Genomic DNA, 15,644 nt, shown 5'->3' on the forward strand with positions numbered 1-15,644 from the left:
CCACTATTTATCTTTGTTACACCTTTTCAGATTAGAAAAGGTTCCTATTCCACATAGAGAACATGACTTTTTTTTGTCTCTTAAGTCAAGCACGCACTGTAAGACTGAAGCTGGTGTGCAACAAGAAGTGGCAGATGGTAGGCGACTCCCTGTTGCCATCCGTTTTAGTATGCGCACTTTAGTATGCGCAGATGCTATGAGACATTTCAAATTGGTGTTAAATGCAGCCAGTCTTCAGGTGACTATCGAGAGTAGAGAGAAATCAGCCATGAGCAACAGGCAATTAAATTACAAGAGGACGAAAGATCACATGAGGGCAACACAGTGAGAAAAAAACCACTTAAATTGCTCATATATGCCTTTTTAGTTTTTTTTCTGTTCTGTAGATTATTGCATCAAAATAACAAGTTTTGCATGAGGGCCAAAATGTTCAAACCGGTCATGCAAATTTGCCACTGTAACCAACAGAAAGCTGCTTCATGCATCTACAGTATTGACAATGGACCTTTGTTGCCCAAAAAATTTGAGTAGCATGATCCTGCAATACCAGATACTGAAGTTCCAGGACTTACTAGTTACTAGTAGCAGTTAATGGTAAAATAAATTTGTGTGTTTGTGATTGCAATAATAAATTAAAATAATGTAATAAGAAACACCATTTTGCAACATCAAGCAGCTTAATGAACTGTTTTTGTACAGCTGACACCGAAAGCCTTGCGCTTTCAGGTTTAAATTGACCGCATCTACTCTTATATTAAAAATGGAAAAATAATCAGTTCTGTTAGTCTAGTTTAATATGTGACTGCATCTTTACCATTGCTCAGCTAATTTTTGCAGACAAAATCCAGTAATTTCAATAGAAAATCTGGAATTTCGTGTGAGGGCGAAAGATTTCCCCACACAGATTTGCCGTATTGACCAAAAGAATGCTGCTTAGTGTAAAAACTGACTTCTGTGGCCATGTTTCTAATTCGTAAAGATTGGAATATTGCATAAAACATTTGCTAATAAAGCACCGATTCTATCCTGTGAGTCCAAGAGAACAAAAGTGTCACTTCCTGGAAAACTGATGACAAATATTAGTAAGAAAAAGGAAATTGCTGCAATAGGAGGAGCCACAGTAGCTTTTTTTCATACAAAATAAATGACGTGCACCTCAGAATGTGCAGACAAAATGCAATAAACACTGTCATGTTATCTTGCGTTTGGAGGTGGATTCCTGATCTTTGGGAACGCAGTCGTGTGAGACCATTCTGGGAGGCAATTATACCAAATCATTTTGATGACAGACTTTGGCTCAGGCATTTCAGAATGACTAAACCAACATTTTAGATACTGTGCAACAAGACCATCCACTGGTTAGTCCAGTCATGCTGTATGTCATGATCTGCTGAGGCAAAGTCACATGACTTTTTTAATGCAAATAAAATAACTTATTTTTGTAAGCGTGTTTCCATTATAGTTTATGCGCATGTCTTCTTATTGGATAAAAACAATTATCTGCCTCAACAGAGTGCATACATTTTTTATGTGCATTTTAAGTGTTTTTGCACATTTTAGCATTTCCATCCAGTGCTTTTTGTGCAATATCCCAACATTTGCTCAAACATAAGTAGATGGAAACATAGCTAGAGCGGTGCTTCATACGTCGTCACTACACTATTAACGACAGATCATGGACATTTTGCTAATGTGACGCTACTGTAGCATCTGGACCAATCAAACACACAATATATATTTTGTTAGCTATGCTTAACAAATACTCTGTAACACCCCACAGTTATCAAGCCATATGAGGACCTATGAACCCTTCCCCCCGAAATGCGTAACACCCCAGGAAGCCGAACAGGCCCCTGGTTCCATGGCAACCAACGCTGATATCACTGGGTTTATTGGCCAAAGGAATGCAAAGCAGGGAAAATCCCTACATGTCCCAGGGCAAGAGGCACAAGGCACAGTAGAAATGGACTTTTCTACTAATTAATTCATAGGAAAACCTTTCTTTGAATGAACACACATTTTCTTCAGGCCATTGTGTATATTATTGCTGTGTTGTATTTAATCTGTTGTATTATAGACTATTTTTATTCATGCTTACGATAAACCACTCATTCATATAAGTAACTCTACCATGTCTAGTATCTATGAATTCGCCTTCTTATGATCGAAACAAGCATGTATATTATATGCTGATACCTATGCAACATATTGATGTTCTAAGAATTTTTACTAATTTGTGCCTCAACACCCAAGCGAATTACATATGCAAAATACCATGCTTACAGACAAAGAGTCATAAAACTCCCCAGTATTTCCAACCTCCCGCTTGGGATTTCAGCCTTCCTCATTGGACAAACCCATCTTGAGAGGCGTGAATCTCTGCAGGCTTTAAAAGGCCACACCCCATGTGACCCGCCCCAGTCGGTGGTTCGGTCAGAAGCTAAGAAAATGTGAGAAAACGCTTCAGGATACCAAAGCAGTGTGCCAGGCCTTTCTTCGGCCTAGTCCTTTCCATTTCTCTTCTCTTTACTGCGTTAAGCTTTTAACCCTTCCCTATACAAACTGTGTGTGTGTGTGTGTATGTGTATGTTAGACCAGTTTATGTGTTTATGTAGTATGTTAGACTAGTTTAAGTGTTTATGTAGTTAATAAAACCTTACTTGTATCACACTTGACGTGGTTCATTGTTTGCTCATAACTGGAGTCACTTAATCATGCAGATTTATGCTACAAGCTTTTGTAGAATTGTACAGTAAATAAGTTATTTCCCTTAACCAGGAAATTAACGTTCTTAGAATTGACAAGACAGTTGACCCTGAGAGGTCAGCTAAATATCTACAGCGGATCTAAAATATTCATAATTAATTATAACTAGTTATGATTAATTATTCATATTTCCCATGTGCTGATTCGTTACACTACATTGAGTGTTGAAGTGGGCACCTGGCCTTAGCAGGTTCAGAAAATAGAGACTGGTATCCCTCATTTATTTATTACTGAATTAAGTGGAGGTATTCAATTGTGCAGTGGAAAATGTGAAATGAATAACATATCAACCCAAAACGCACAGTCCTCCAAAGCCTAAGCTCTTTCTCTGAACATGAAAGCCCTTCCAGAGAGTTTAGGCTACAGAGAAGTTTTTGATGTAGTCCTTTCCATCTGAAGTGTCCTTGAAGTAAAAGAATGAGAGAAGAAAATAGGATCTAGATGTTTTCACTATATGGGTATTCTGCATTTCTCTCAGACGTTATATCAGCTGTGGAGTCACTGGGCCAGTTTAACTCCTTCACAAGAGCCTATTATTTCTTCAGATGAAATCTCAGTGAATAATGCTGCAGTATTCTTCAACTGAGAGTCCTGTTTATTTATATATTTCTGGGTATAAATTATTTATTCTGCTTTTCATATTTCAGTGGTTGTTGGAAAAAAAACCTGACGTCTATGTTTGCTTTCAAGACCCTTGAAATGCTTGGATGTTTTCTGAACGCTTCATCAGGAACAGGGCTGACCAAGTCTTTCTGTGAGGACTTACTATGGCTTTAGCAGTAAAAGTTTTTTTTATTATTATTATTGGCTTATCTGATTCATATTAGCGCCTAAGGGCCGAGATGCTGGGATGGGTTCCAGCACCCTCTGACCCTACATAGGACAAGTGCTTTGGAGAATGGATGGATGGATGAATGATTCACATTAGTTTATCTGTACAGTAGTGTGAAATATACATGATGAAACACATGAAATTTATAAACCTGGTCATAACTAAACACACATGGGGTTTGAATTGCCTCAAGCAAAAATATATTTGTGTAACTTTTGGCTTTAAGGTCATGATCCAAATATGACTTGGGTTTTTTTTTTGGGCCTGGTTTGCTAGCAAAACTACAATAGAAAACAAAATTGTTGTACTACTATTGTACTATTGTTCTACTTGTATTTCACTAATGTTCTTACCCAATTAAAAAGTGTATCATTCCAGTATGCTGATTTGCTGAAATATTTCCTATTATTATCAATGTTGAAGACAATATTAAATAACATTTATTGGATACATGTAATGACTTCTGTCAAATGTTTGTGGTAAAAATGAAAGGTTTTAGCCTAAACTAAACTTCTCCCCAACTATGTCCCTTAATATTGTGCTGTAGCCACTAATGTAAACATGAGATATATGGCAAAGTCAAATCAGATTTGTGTGCAGTGTTGAACACAGTCTTTGATCTTCCATTCATTTCCAAACTTGCTTTATTTTTATGTCAACAGTAATTAAAAATTCCCCCCTTTTAGGACGGCTCATTTATTTTGTACCATGTCAGCAGAATGTGACAACACCTCCTTCGAGTGTTTACCAAACCTTTAGATAATAAAGGAGTGAGATTTATGCTTTCAATTAAAGGCTAAAATAATCTCCTATGTAAGTTGATATAAAACGTGCAGGTGATGCAGGTTTACAGGAAGCCGTGACATCGCTCTATAAATACAGAGCCTGAGCTGACCTTGTGTGAAGTCTACGGCGCTGAAGGGCCGAGACCAGCTCTGAGGACCAGTCTGTGTGTCTCTAGCTGTATCGACCTCTCCTCGGGCCCTTTGTGTGGATCACCTGAAACACAGCCAGCACTCCTGTGTACCCGCAGGGGTTGTTTTTCAAAGACTTCTCGAGACCGATATGGACTTCCTTCCCCAGCATGCCACTAGCAGTCCATCTCCAATGTCGCCTTCAGTATCAACAAAGCAATTAGTCTGAATGATTCCTCTTTGTGTTATTCGATACCTTTCCTGCACGACACTTTCAAATGTAGGATGTCAATTCATGAGGGAAAATTGGAAAAGCTGATCTCTGGCAATCAAAGAAAACAAGCCTTTCTGCAAAATTGAATCTTGCTTTTAACGTCAGAAACTTCATTCGTAAGCTTTTTTACTTCTGTAATCTGGCAGGTTTGTGAGAGAAAGAAGATATCCAATACAGGACCGTCCTATACTGTAGATTGTGGGACCCCCATGGCAGGGTTGCCAGGTTTTCGCAACAAAACCCGCGTTCTGTTTTTTTTTTTTGCCGGGGTTTCCCTGGTACAATTTGCATTCTAGGGGATAAATATAACAATACTGGGGTCGCTTCAACCCGCAGATAATGAAAAACAACCACGGCAACAGTGTTAAAGTAGCCCAATTCCACTGAAAAACTACGGACTTGGCAACACTTCCCCATGGTGTAGCCTACTCAAGTTGCACATGGTCTTTATGCATGAATTTATTAAAAAAGAAAGACAAACCATAACATATATAAAAAAAAATAACTGTGAAATGCAGTTAAACATAACCTCTCAATAACCATTAAATGACAAAATTGAGACTAAAAGATATAACAAATACAACTATATACTACAGCAAATAAAACCAGCAAATAATGAAGTAGTAAAAATGCAATGTAATGGGCTTGCTTGGATAACATAGGCTAGCTGTCCACTGATTTCAATATGAGCAGTTAGCTGTAAACGCCAAAAAAGGACTGCTTTGTAGTTATTTAATACAGTTACAATGTTTAATGCACTTTAAAAATGGCAGAAATAGCGCTGGTTAACACGTTTTTTTTTGTGTGGTCCACTGCGTTTCATTTTTTCTGTAAACACGCACTGGACCGGCATTTTTGAACGTTGCACCGCGTTTATGATGCCATGTCAAGTTTAAAATAAAAACGCATCGTTAGCGGATTGCCATGTTTTCTCATGACAAATCTGAGCAACGGTGTGAAAATATGGGCAATGAATCTGCATGTTAAGGCTAACCTCTGGGTAACAAAGCTCTGCTCATGAGGTATGTACAGTGGTGTGAAAAAGTGTTGGCCCCCTTCCTGATTTCTTATTTTTTTTGCATGTTTGTCACACTTTAATATTTCAGATCATCAAACTAATTTAAATATTAGTCAAAGATAACACAAGTAAACACAACATGCAGTTTTTAAATGAAGGTTTTTATTATTTATTATTAAACAAAATCCAAAACTGTGTGAAGTGACCCTGTTTGAAGAAATGTTTGCCCCCCTGTTAAAACTGTGGTTTATCACACTTGAGTTCAATCTTTTACTAATATTTAAATTTGTTTGATGATCTGAAACATTAAAGTGTGACAAACATGCAAAAAAATAAGAAATCAGGAAGGGGGCCAAAACTTTTTCACACCACTGTATGTCTGTTTCTTTAGGTGTTTCCCCATTGCTGTACCTACTTTTCACTGTTTTGTATTAACTTTTGCACAAACTGTATTTGTCCCACATTTTGTTTGCACCAAAACATACATATTTATAAAACATGTATTGTTTATGACCTGTATTAATCGCTGCTATATATGATTTAAAGGGATCATATGATGCTATTTTAAAGATCATTATTTTGTGTATTTGGTGTAACACAATATGGTGACATGCTTTAATGTTCAAAAAACACATTATTTTTCAAATACTTTACATTATTGTAGGTCCTCTATGCCCCGCCTCTCTCAAACGCGTCGTTTTCAACAAAGTCCCCTCCTTTGACAATCGCAGTCTGCTCTGATTGGCCAGCTGACCCAGTGCATTGTGACTGGCCGAACACCACAAGCACGCGTCAGAAATGTAACGACCCTTACCATAATCATGAGCTTCAGCTTTCAAAGTAAATATCAAGACAGTTAATAATGTCATTAGTTTTACAATCAGTTCAAGCCCGAATGGGCAACAGAGTCGCGTGACAGACACAGTGATGATGCAGTACACAAGCCGCGGTTAAGACAGCTGACGTGCTATGATTTCTGACAGGCAGTTCACTCTCCTGTGATGTGACCCTGTTCCCCTCACATACACACACACACACGACGTGTTACTCTGCGCTGCCCAAAACTCCGCATTTGAACAGTTAATAGCAAATACTTAAACTAATAACAAAACATACTTACAGTCGCTGATTCAGAAGCGACAGATTGTCATAGCAAAGTCGGAATTGACCCTTTTTGTTTTTTTAGAAATAGCCTTTGTGCACAGCCAGCCTTGTACTCTTCTAGGTTAAAAAAACTGTCGTCCATAAAATGCGTTGTACAAATTCGAACATCTGGGTTGTGCTGTTCTGTTGTAAATAAATCTTAACCAATGATTCCTAATTGCATCTACTTCCGGAAGGCCAAATAAAGTGCTTTTGCTTTCACAATGAAACACACACCGTCTCCCTGACATGACTGCATCAACATGACTGCTGTTCCTGAGCCTTCTTTCTTTGCGTGCACATTTGGGCGGCATTATGCTAATATTTCCACATAGTGACGTAGACATGTGGGGGCGTGTTAGAACGAGGGGGTTTAGGTAGGCGTGGCTGACTCTTAACTTTTATAAAGAATATCTCTTTGGATTTGAGACTTTAGTCTTTGCAACTTTACAGATCTTCTTTATGCACCAAGAGCTTGTAACACTCCAAAGAGAAAGGAAAACTTGAAATCGCATCATGAAATCACGCATCCCCTTTAACAATAATTTGTCATTTAAGATTTCATAATTTAAAGGTTTAAGACCTGGTTCTCAGTGATCCAGATTAGTTGAGGGGGAAGATTATCAATAAATAAACAATTGTGGTCTGTTTTATTACACAAAGCTAATTTATGGCTTCCAAAAGTAAAAATATAGCACATTAATCATTAGCGCTAATAAGTGAAAATAATGGACAGGATATTCTTCCCTAGTGTTCTACGAAAGAAAGAAATTCATTAGTTATAGACTAGAGTTTCTCACTGAATAAACAAGTATTCATATTTTACAATTCCAGAGACCTTTTTTTGTCAATATGTGTCACTATTCTGTCAGAGTTACTGATGCTGTTTAAACACAAACTTGACATAACCAAATTAACTGTCACAGAAAAAGTTGTCACAAAAATGTGCTAACCACAGGCTCTGGCAGCTACAAATTGGGTTATGAAGGCCTACAGTTATTTTATTGCTCACAACACATAATTCACATCGATGCCTTTTGTATTCAGCTCGATTGGAACAAATTGCTCCTGACTTTTTATAGCAAAACTATTGCAATATTTCAGAATTGAGGATGCTGTTGTGCTATACACTCTTAAAAATAAAAGTGCTTCAAAAGGTTCTTCAAGCGATGCCATAGAAGAACCATTTTTGGTTCCACAAAGAACCATTCAGTCAAAGGTTCTTTAAAGAACCATCTCTTGCTTACCTTTTTATAATCTGAAGAACCTTCTTTCACTACAAAGAACCTTTTGTGAAACAGAAAGGTTCTTCAGATGTTAAAAGTTCTTTATAGAACCATTTAGACAAAACGGTTCTTCTATGGCATCGTGAAGCACCTTTAGTTTTAAGAGTGTAGTGTTACACATTAATGCTCAATGAGATAACCATGCAACCAGCTTCCTCGTTTTCTTTCCATATACTCTAAAACAACAGGCAGTAATTTGTTTTTAGCACCCATTTCTATTACAAAGCAGTGTACAGATGCATGAGGGTTTGGTAATTTCAGTAATTAGCTCATTTGATGCGTCTTTAGCATTTCACTCATTGGGAGTGTGGAGGTGGACAGAAAGTGTACAAGGAGTTTTGGCGGAGTAAATGTGAGAAAATGAATCTCTCTCACTGCAAGAATGTTTATAATGCAGGCCCAGTCGCTGGTTTTCATTTACATCTGAGAATATCATCTGCACGGCCTGCTCGCCAGAGTAGTGGACGCAGGATTTAGCTAATGCGCTGACATTATGACCATTGTTGTGTAATGGGTTGATGCATCATTCCAGACAGAGCAGTCTGTGATCGTACCCGCAGTAATAGCTCTGTGAGAATGTATTTAACGCTGAACCGCGAGCTCCGGTAAATGGTGTGGAATTGCTCCAATTCTGTAAAGCGCAATGGCTTATGAAAGTGACACAATCAAAGTATGTGCATCCTTGTCAAGTACCTAAGTGAAGTAAACACGAGATGAAATCAAATCAGGCAGTGTTGAGCACTCTTTGACAGAGTGTGGGTGATGCGACTTTTAAAATTATGTGATAAAATCATAAAATGAACTAATTATGTTGAATTGCTAATTTTTATAGAAAGTTAAGGAAACAAGTTTTACCTTTGCTTTACTTTCAGTAGCTAACTAGCTTTCTCCAAAGTGGAAGTGCTTTGCTTGGCTTTCGGGTCACACTTCAGACTGTTTATAGTGGAGTTTGATTTGTTAACATTAGTTAATTCATTAGGCATCATAAGTTGAAAATGAATGCAATACTTTTACAACATTTATTAATCTAGTTTAAAGGAATAGTTCATCTAAAAATGAAAATTTGCTGAAAATGTACTCTCAGGCTATCGAAGAGTTTTTTCTTCATTGGAATAGATTTGGAGAAACTTAGTGTTACATATCAGTATAACAGCTGATAAAAAAAAACCATCACAATAATCTACAAGTAATCCATGCGATTCCGGTCCATCAATTAACATCTTAAGTGAAAAGCTGCTTGTTTGTAGGAAACAAATTAATTACTTAGGCATTTCTAACCATGGTTTCTGTCCACAATACGAGTTCATAATCCATAATAACACTTCCTCCAGTGAAAAAGTCCATCCCCTGTTGTCCTCTCACATCAAAATACACCAACTTATTTGTTTAGAACGGTTTTGGACTGTTTTGCTTGTAAATGTAAACAAAGCTTGATCTGTGCATATTTCTCTCCTGATTCAGATGAGATGACTTTTTCACTGAGAAAGTTAAAAATGCCTTAGTCTTAAGGATGAATTTGTTTCTTTTGAGAAGAATTTGAAGCTTTTCTCCTCACAAGATGTTAATTGATGGCGTGAAGTCGTGTGGATTACTTGTGGATTATTGTGATGTTTTTATCAGCTGTTTCGACTCTCATTCTGATGGCACCCATTCACTGCAGCAAGCACATTCACTGAGCAAGTGCTGTAATGCAAAATTTCTCTAAATCAGTTCAGATGAAGAAACAAACTCCTCTACATCTTGGATGGCCTGAGGGTGAGTAGATTTTCATTTTTGTGTGAATTATATCTTTGAAGGTTTCTATGCTAATTTAATTCAAACTTGTCATGTTCTTTGTTGGATCCAAATAATCTATGCTGCTTGCGCACCGTACATATGCATCCTATTTCTAATAAAGCAGAGTTTTCAGTTGCACTTCTTAGTAAATATATTAAATAATAGAAAATAGTCCATGTTACATTTTTGAAAAAGCAATATGGACGTTATGTTGTAAATGTAATAGGCCTAAGTAATATCTTGTAACGCTTCACCCCCAACTCTGCTCTTTGAGATGAATACGGCCAGAACTTCATTTGAGTGTCTAGTTTAGTGAGTGTCGCCAAGGCAGAGCCAGTGACAGAAAACATTCCCAACCTCATTCATCAAGCAGTTTTTTCGCTCGAAGCATCTCAAATTCCTCTCTCCTTTCCTGTCATAGAAATGTTCTAACTTACCACGGATGTTCCTGAGGGATTTTTATCACGCATTGACTACAAGAGAATGCAAATGGCATACACAGGCATGAATCTGGGACAAGATGGCCATGACCTGCAGAGGTCTCCTCTCTGAGCCGTGCGTCTGGGGATTCAGAATTCTCCACTGCTGAAGCTTAATTAGCTCAGCTCTGTTGCCTGGAGAAGTGTTCAGTGCTTGACCTTTCCTAAAGGTAAGCGACCGGTGCGTGTTCAACAGGCCACAGGAAAATATGCAGCACCAAGGAGGCTTCTGACAAGTCCAACTAGGAGGGGAGGTGGAGATGGTGAAGGCATTTGAGCTGGTGCCCAGACAGTGTCTCGTCTAAAGATACCCTGAGAAACATACGTTGCCAAAGGGAAGTTTATCAGTAATCCTGCTGCTGATCATTAAAAAGAGACTGAGCCAATGCACAGCAGGTTTTGTGTTCATCAGAAGTGGGTTTAAAAACAAGCAAAATGAGAACATTCAAGTATAAGCAGATAGTAGAAGATAGCTACATTTAAATGAAGCCTAATAATCCATTAATAATATGACTGAATGCAAATCCTTTGTGTAAGGACCTCAATCGGACAAAAAAAGGGATCCAAAATAACAATCACTTCCACAATTTGGGGAAAAAAAATACAACATTTTCATTTTTGGGTAAATTTCCTTTAAGATAATAGTTAAATAGAAGTTAAATCAGTAAACAATTAATACACAATAAAATCAAATATGATACTCCAACTACTACTACTACTACAAACAAACAAATAAATAAATAAATCTAGTTCAAAATTTTTAGTAGTTTAAGCTTATTTAAAAATATTATTTATTTTATTCAGCAAGGATGCATCAAATTGATCAAAGATACGTTTACAATGTATAAATAAATAAATGAATGAATGTAATTATTTTAAATATATATATATATAAAAAAAAGATTCATGGTCTCCACAAAAAAAAAACCGGCACAACTGTTATCAAGATAAGAAGTAACAGGTATATATATATATATATATATATATAATAAATGTAATTATTTTAAACATATATATAAAAAACAACAACAATTTCTCGGGCTTCTCTCCACAAAAATATTAAACAGCACAACTGTTATCAAGATAGGAAGTAACAGGAAATGTTATTTGAGCACATCTGCAAGTGTATATATTAATATTATTTTACAATTCATACTTTATTTAACTTGATTTTTGCAAGCCTGCTTATTTTTTGTTTACTTTTGGTGGTTATGTTATTTATTTATTTAAGCGTGGAACACAGACTATTTTAAGAATGTTGCATATTTGTACAAACAAATAAATAAATAAATCTAGTTCAAGATTTTTAGTAGTTTAAGCTTATTTAAAAATATTATTTATTTTATTCAGCAAGGATGCATCAAATTGATCAAAGATACGTTTACAATGTATAAATAAATAAATGAATGAATGTAATTATTTTAAATATATATATATATAAAAAAAAGATTCATGGTCTCCACAAAAAAAAAACCGGCACAACTGTTATCAAGATAAGAAGTAACAGGAAATGTTATTTGAGCACATCTGCAAGTGTATATATTAATATTATTTTACAATTCATACTTTATTTAACTTGATTTTTGCAAGCCTGCTTATTTTTTGTTTACTTTTGGTGGTTATGTTATTTATTTATTTAAGCGTGGAACACAGACTATTTTAAGAATGTTGCATATTTGTTGCCATATGAAGTCTGTACACGTAATGTACACGTAATACACTGTTTATGTTGGACAGCTAACAATGGGCTTCATTAATAAGCAAAACTGTGTTTTTTGCTATTTTTTTGTAAATTGGAAATTTCCTATTGAATAGTCTGTAACATGGACCTTTTTCACATTTCCGGGTTTCTCGGCAGCGGAAGTCGTCATAGTTGGGTAAACTTGAAGAGCAGTGAATGGGAGAGTACCACATTTGCTCAAAAGCAAAAGAAAAACTCCATGATAGTGTTTCCATGACTTTCAATAAAAGAAAAAGAAAATTGAGAGAGACTGATAATGGCTGTCAGAAGAGAGAACGATATCAAATGTATCATCCCTCCCATATACACTGCATTAGAAACACCCTAGCATTAGCATTAACTAGTTTTTTTTTTTTTTGTAATTTGATGCAAAGGTGATGTAATACGAATTATAGTGTTACATATATTAAAAAAAATTAAAATAAATATGTATATATATATATATAAAAACTTTCGAGGATTTACGATGCTGGTGACGTCATATCCATTGTGCCTACAAACGGCTTTAAGTATAGTTTCTATTGGAATTTTCTACTCACGTTTCTTGAAAGATGCCAGCTGTTCACATCAATAGAACCGAGTTGTATTTTATGTCGAAAATTGTGTGTACGTGGGCTTGTGCGTATGTTTTTTTTTGATTGTCTTTCCCCTGCATGGATATGTCGAGACCTTGACTTCATCAAAGTTGCTAACTGTGTGCGCTGCAACTCTAATAGCTCGCTCTTCATTAGTGTGGCACAGGAGCTGTCAGGTTGAGTAAGTCAAGCATAAAGAATCTGAGAAGCTGCTTCCAGGTCTCTCAGTTACCCACCCTCATCAGCCACCATTACTGCTGCTTTTTAAACCAAGCCACTCCTTTTTATGTTTCTCTATGTCATAAAATCCCTATTTTGGAGAAAAGGTGCAGTGGCACTGATGACTGTTGTGAGCTGCTGTGTCCTGGAGCAGGAAGAGGTTTGCTCACGTGATCGTCCTGTAAATAATAAGAAATCCTTTGAAGGTGGGACATGCCTGTCATCCTATAAATCATCCATAGGCGAGTATTCCTCTCTGGCAGTGCGGCCAGGCACCGTTCTCATTATCCGGTGTGGGCTTGCCTCTCGGTGAAGAGTGGTGAGGTGAGGCGCTTTGATAAAAATACTTCACAAAGTCGTGTCACCATTAACGGCTCTCGCTCTCGTGTAAATGCGATGAGGAGAGAGATGAAAAAAAAACACAGTGTGATTTTAGCACCGGTAAAATTGATTTAAGGCCGTATCAAAACATGACGAGCTTTTTACAAGTGTCATGTAGGCTACTTTTACGGAGAGGGACCCATTTTCCAGCTCTGTGCTTTGCTCATCAGTTTGGCAGTGCACGCAGCAGAGCAGAGGTGATTACTTTAGAGAATTAGATTTAATCACTTAAAATGCTGAGGGATCCGTTCTTGGGTTATAATACTGCTTGGAGAGTTTGGTTTGTTTATTCCCCATTGGATTTTATTTAATGAGTTTTAATGTTATGGAAGACTTTTTCCCCCAACTATATATTAGAAAAGCAGTATTAAGTATACATTTTTACTTGTAAATAAAAATCAGCTTTTTTATTTAAAAGTGCTTTCAAGAAAATGGAGGAAAAAGTAATTTTTTTTTAAATTCATTCAGCTCTGCACTTTATAACATAAGCTATTAGGAGTGTAACGATTCACTCGTTGTCTCAATGCATCGATTACAAACCCTGACGATGCATAGGCCTATATGCATCGATCTTGAAACATGGATTTTTGAATCGTGAATTTCGGACGGTAATCGATTTAAAACACTAAGAGTCGAATGAATCGCGATTTCTATAGCGATTCAATGCTTTCATAAATTACTACAAGCACGAATTAATGGAGACCTTGAACAGTGTTCGTGCCTCGCATCTCTCCTTCACGCGCTCCACTATTTACCGCCTGCAGTGGCTGTCACAGGATTGCGCTCGCGCGCCGTTCGTCTCACTGACACATTTTTTGAGCAGCTGATGTGTGATCTCTCCTTAGTACTCATGGCCAGTAATGCCAAAGTGAAGTAGTTTTCTGTTGCTTTTCAATGGCTTTCGGTCATACCGACGACATTACCTGAGCAGTCGAAGGTTACGCATTTATTGCATGGATGGACCAAAAATGTAAGTGTCTAAAGCATATAGTTCCATTGAATGATAAATGTGTTTTAACATTTTGTTGTTAAACCAAATGTACGAAGGAAAATGTTAAAATAACCACAGCATTAACAACAACCTTGAAATAAGAGCGCAAGGTTTACTTTGGGGGAAGTCGTGGCCTAATGGTTAGAGAGTCGGACTCGTAACCCAAAGGTTGTGGGTTCGAGTCTCGTACCGACAGGGATTGTACGTGGGGGGAGTGAATGTACTCCCACCTTCAATACCACGACTGAGGTTATTGAGCAAGACACTGAACCCCCAACTGCTCCCCAGGCACCGCAGCAAAAATGGCTGCCCACTGCTCCGGGTGTGTGTTCATGGTGTGCACTTTGGATGGGTTAAATGCAGAGCACTAATGTCACACAATGGCCACATGTCACGTCACTTTCACTTTCAGATGCATGAAAGTAGGTTTGTTGCTTTGCAATCAGACATCAGGCTGTTTTCTTTCAGAATCATCATTCGCCGATGGAGAGGAAAAGTTACTATAGCATTTTATTTTATGAAAATTAGATAAAGAGAATTGATCTCGCGATCATAGAACTTAAGACGTGCCAGGCTATATCTGAATCTGAATAAAAAGCAGAATGAACTGATGAAACATTAAGATAATAAACACAATAAATAAATAAAATGTATGAATGGTGCAGTGCTAATTGACATATCATATATTACAGTACAGAGACTATAAAGTATATTTTCTACCTTATTCTATGCAGAAAATTGAAATAATTGTTTGTAATCATAAAATTGCCATCAGGGAAAATATTATAGATTACAAATGATTGATTATTGTCCAGCAGTGCATCTGATTTCTTATAGCAAATTCAAAGTAAGAGATAAGAAAATAATTCATTGTAAAAAAAATAATACATACATGCATGCAATTATTGTATTTGACATTTCTGTCACTTCTGAAATGATGACTACACACCTGGTGTGACAAAATGTTAGCCTATAGCCTACATAATACTTTTAAAGCTCTTTTTTAAAAATCTTGGCTTACATAAATTTCTACAAATGCCATGTCATGCCATAGCATCATTAAACTAGCATCTAACAATGGACAAAATTGTTTTTTTCCTAACCTATGGTTCTCTAACCATAAATGCTGCTGTGTAATTTGCCCTCGGACTAAGCAGTTAAAGAATTTAGGGGAAGCATTTAAATAATCATGTGAATGCACTTAAAGAATGCAGAATCGAATCATTAATCGAATCAAATCGAATCAAAT

This window comes from Sinocyclocheilus grahami, unplaced genomic scaffold (assembly GCF_001515645.1).
Source record: "Sinocyclocheilus grahami isolate Dianchi unplaced genomic scaffold, SAMN03320097.WGS_v1.1 scaffold395.1, whole genome shotgun sequence".
NCBI lineage: Eukaryota > Metazoa > Chordata > Actinopteri > Cypriniformes > Cyprinidae > Sinocyclocheilus > Sinocyclocheilus grahami.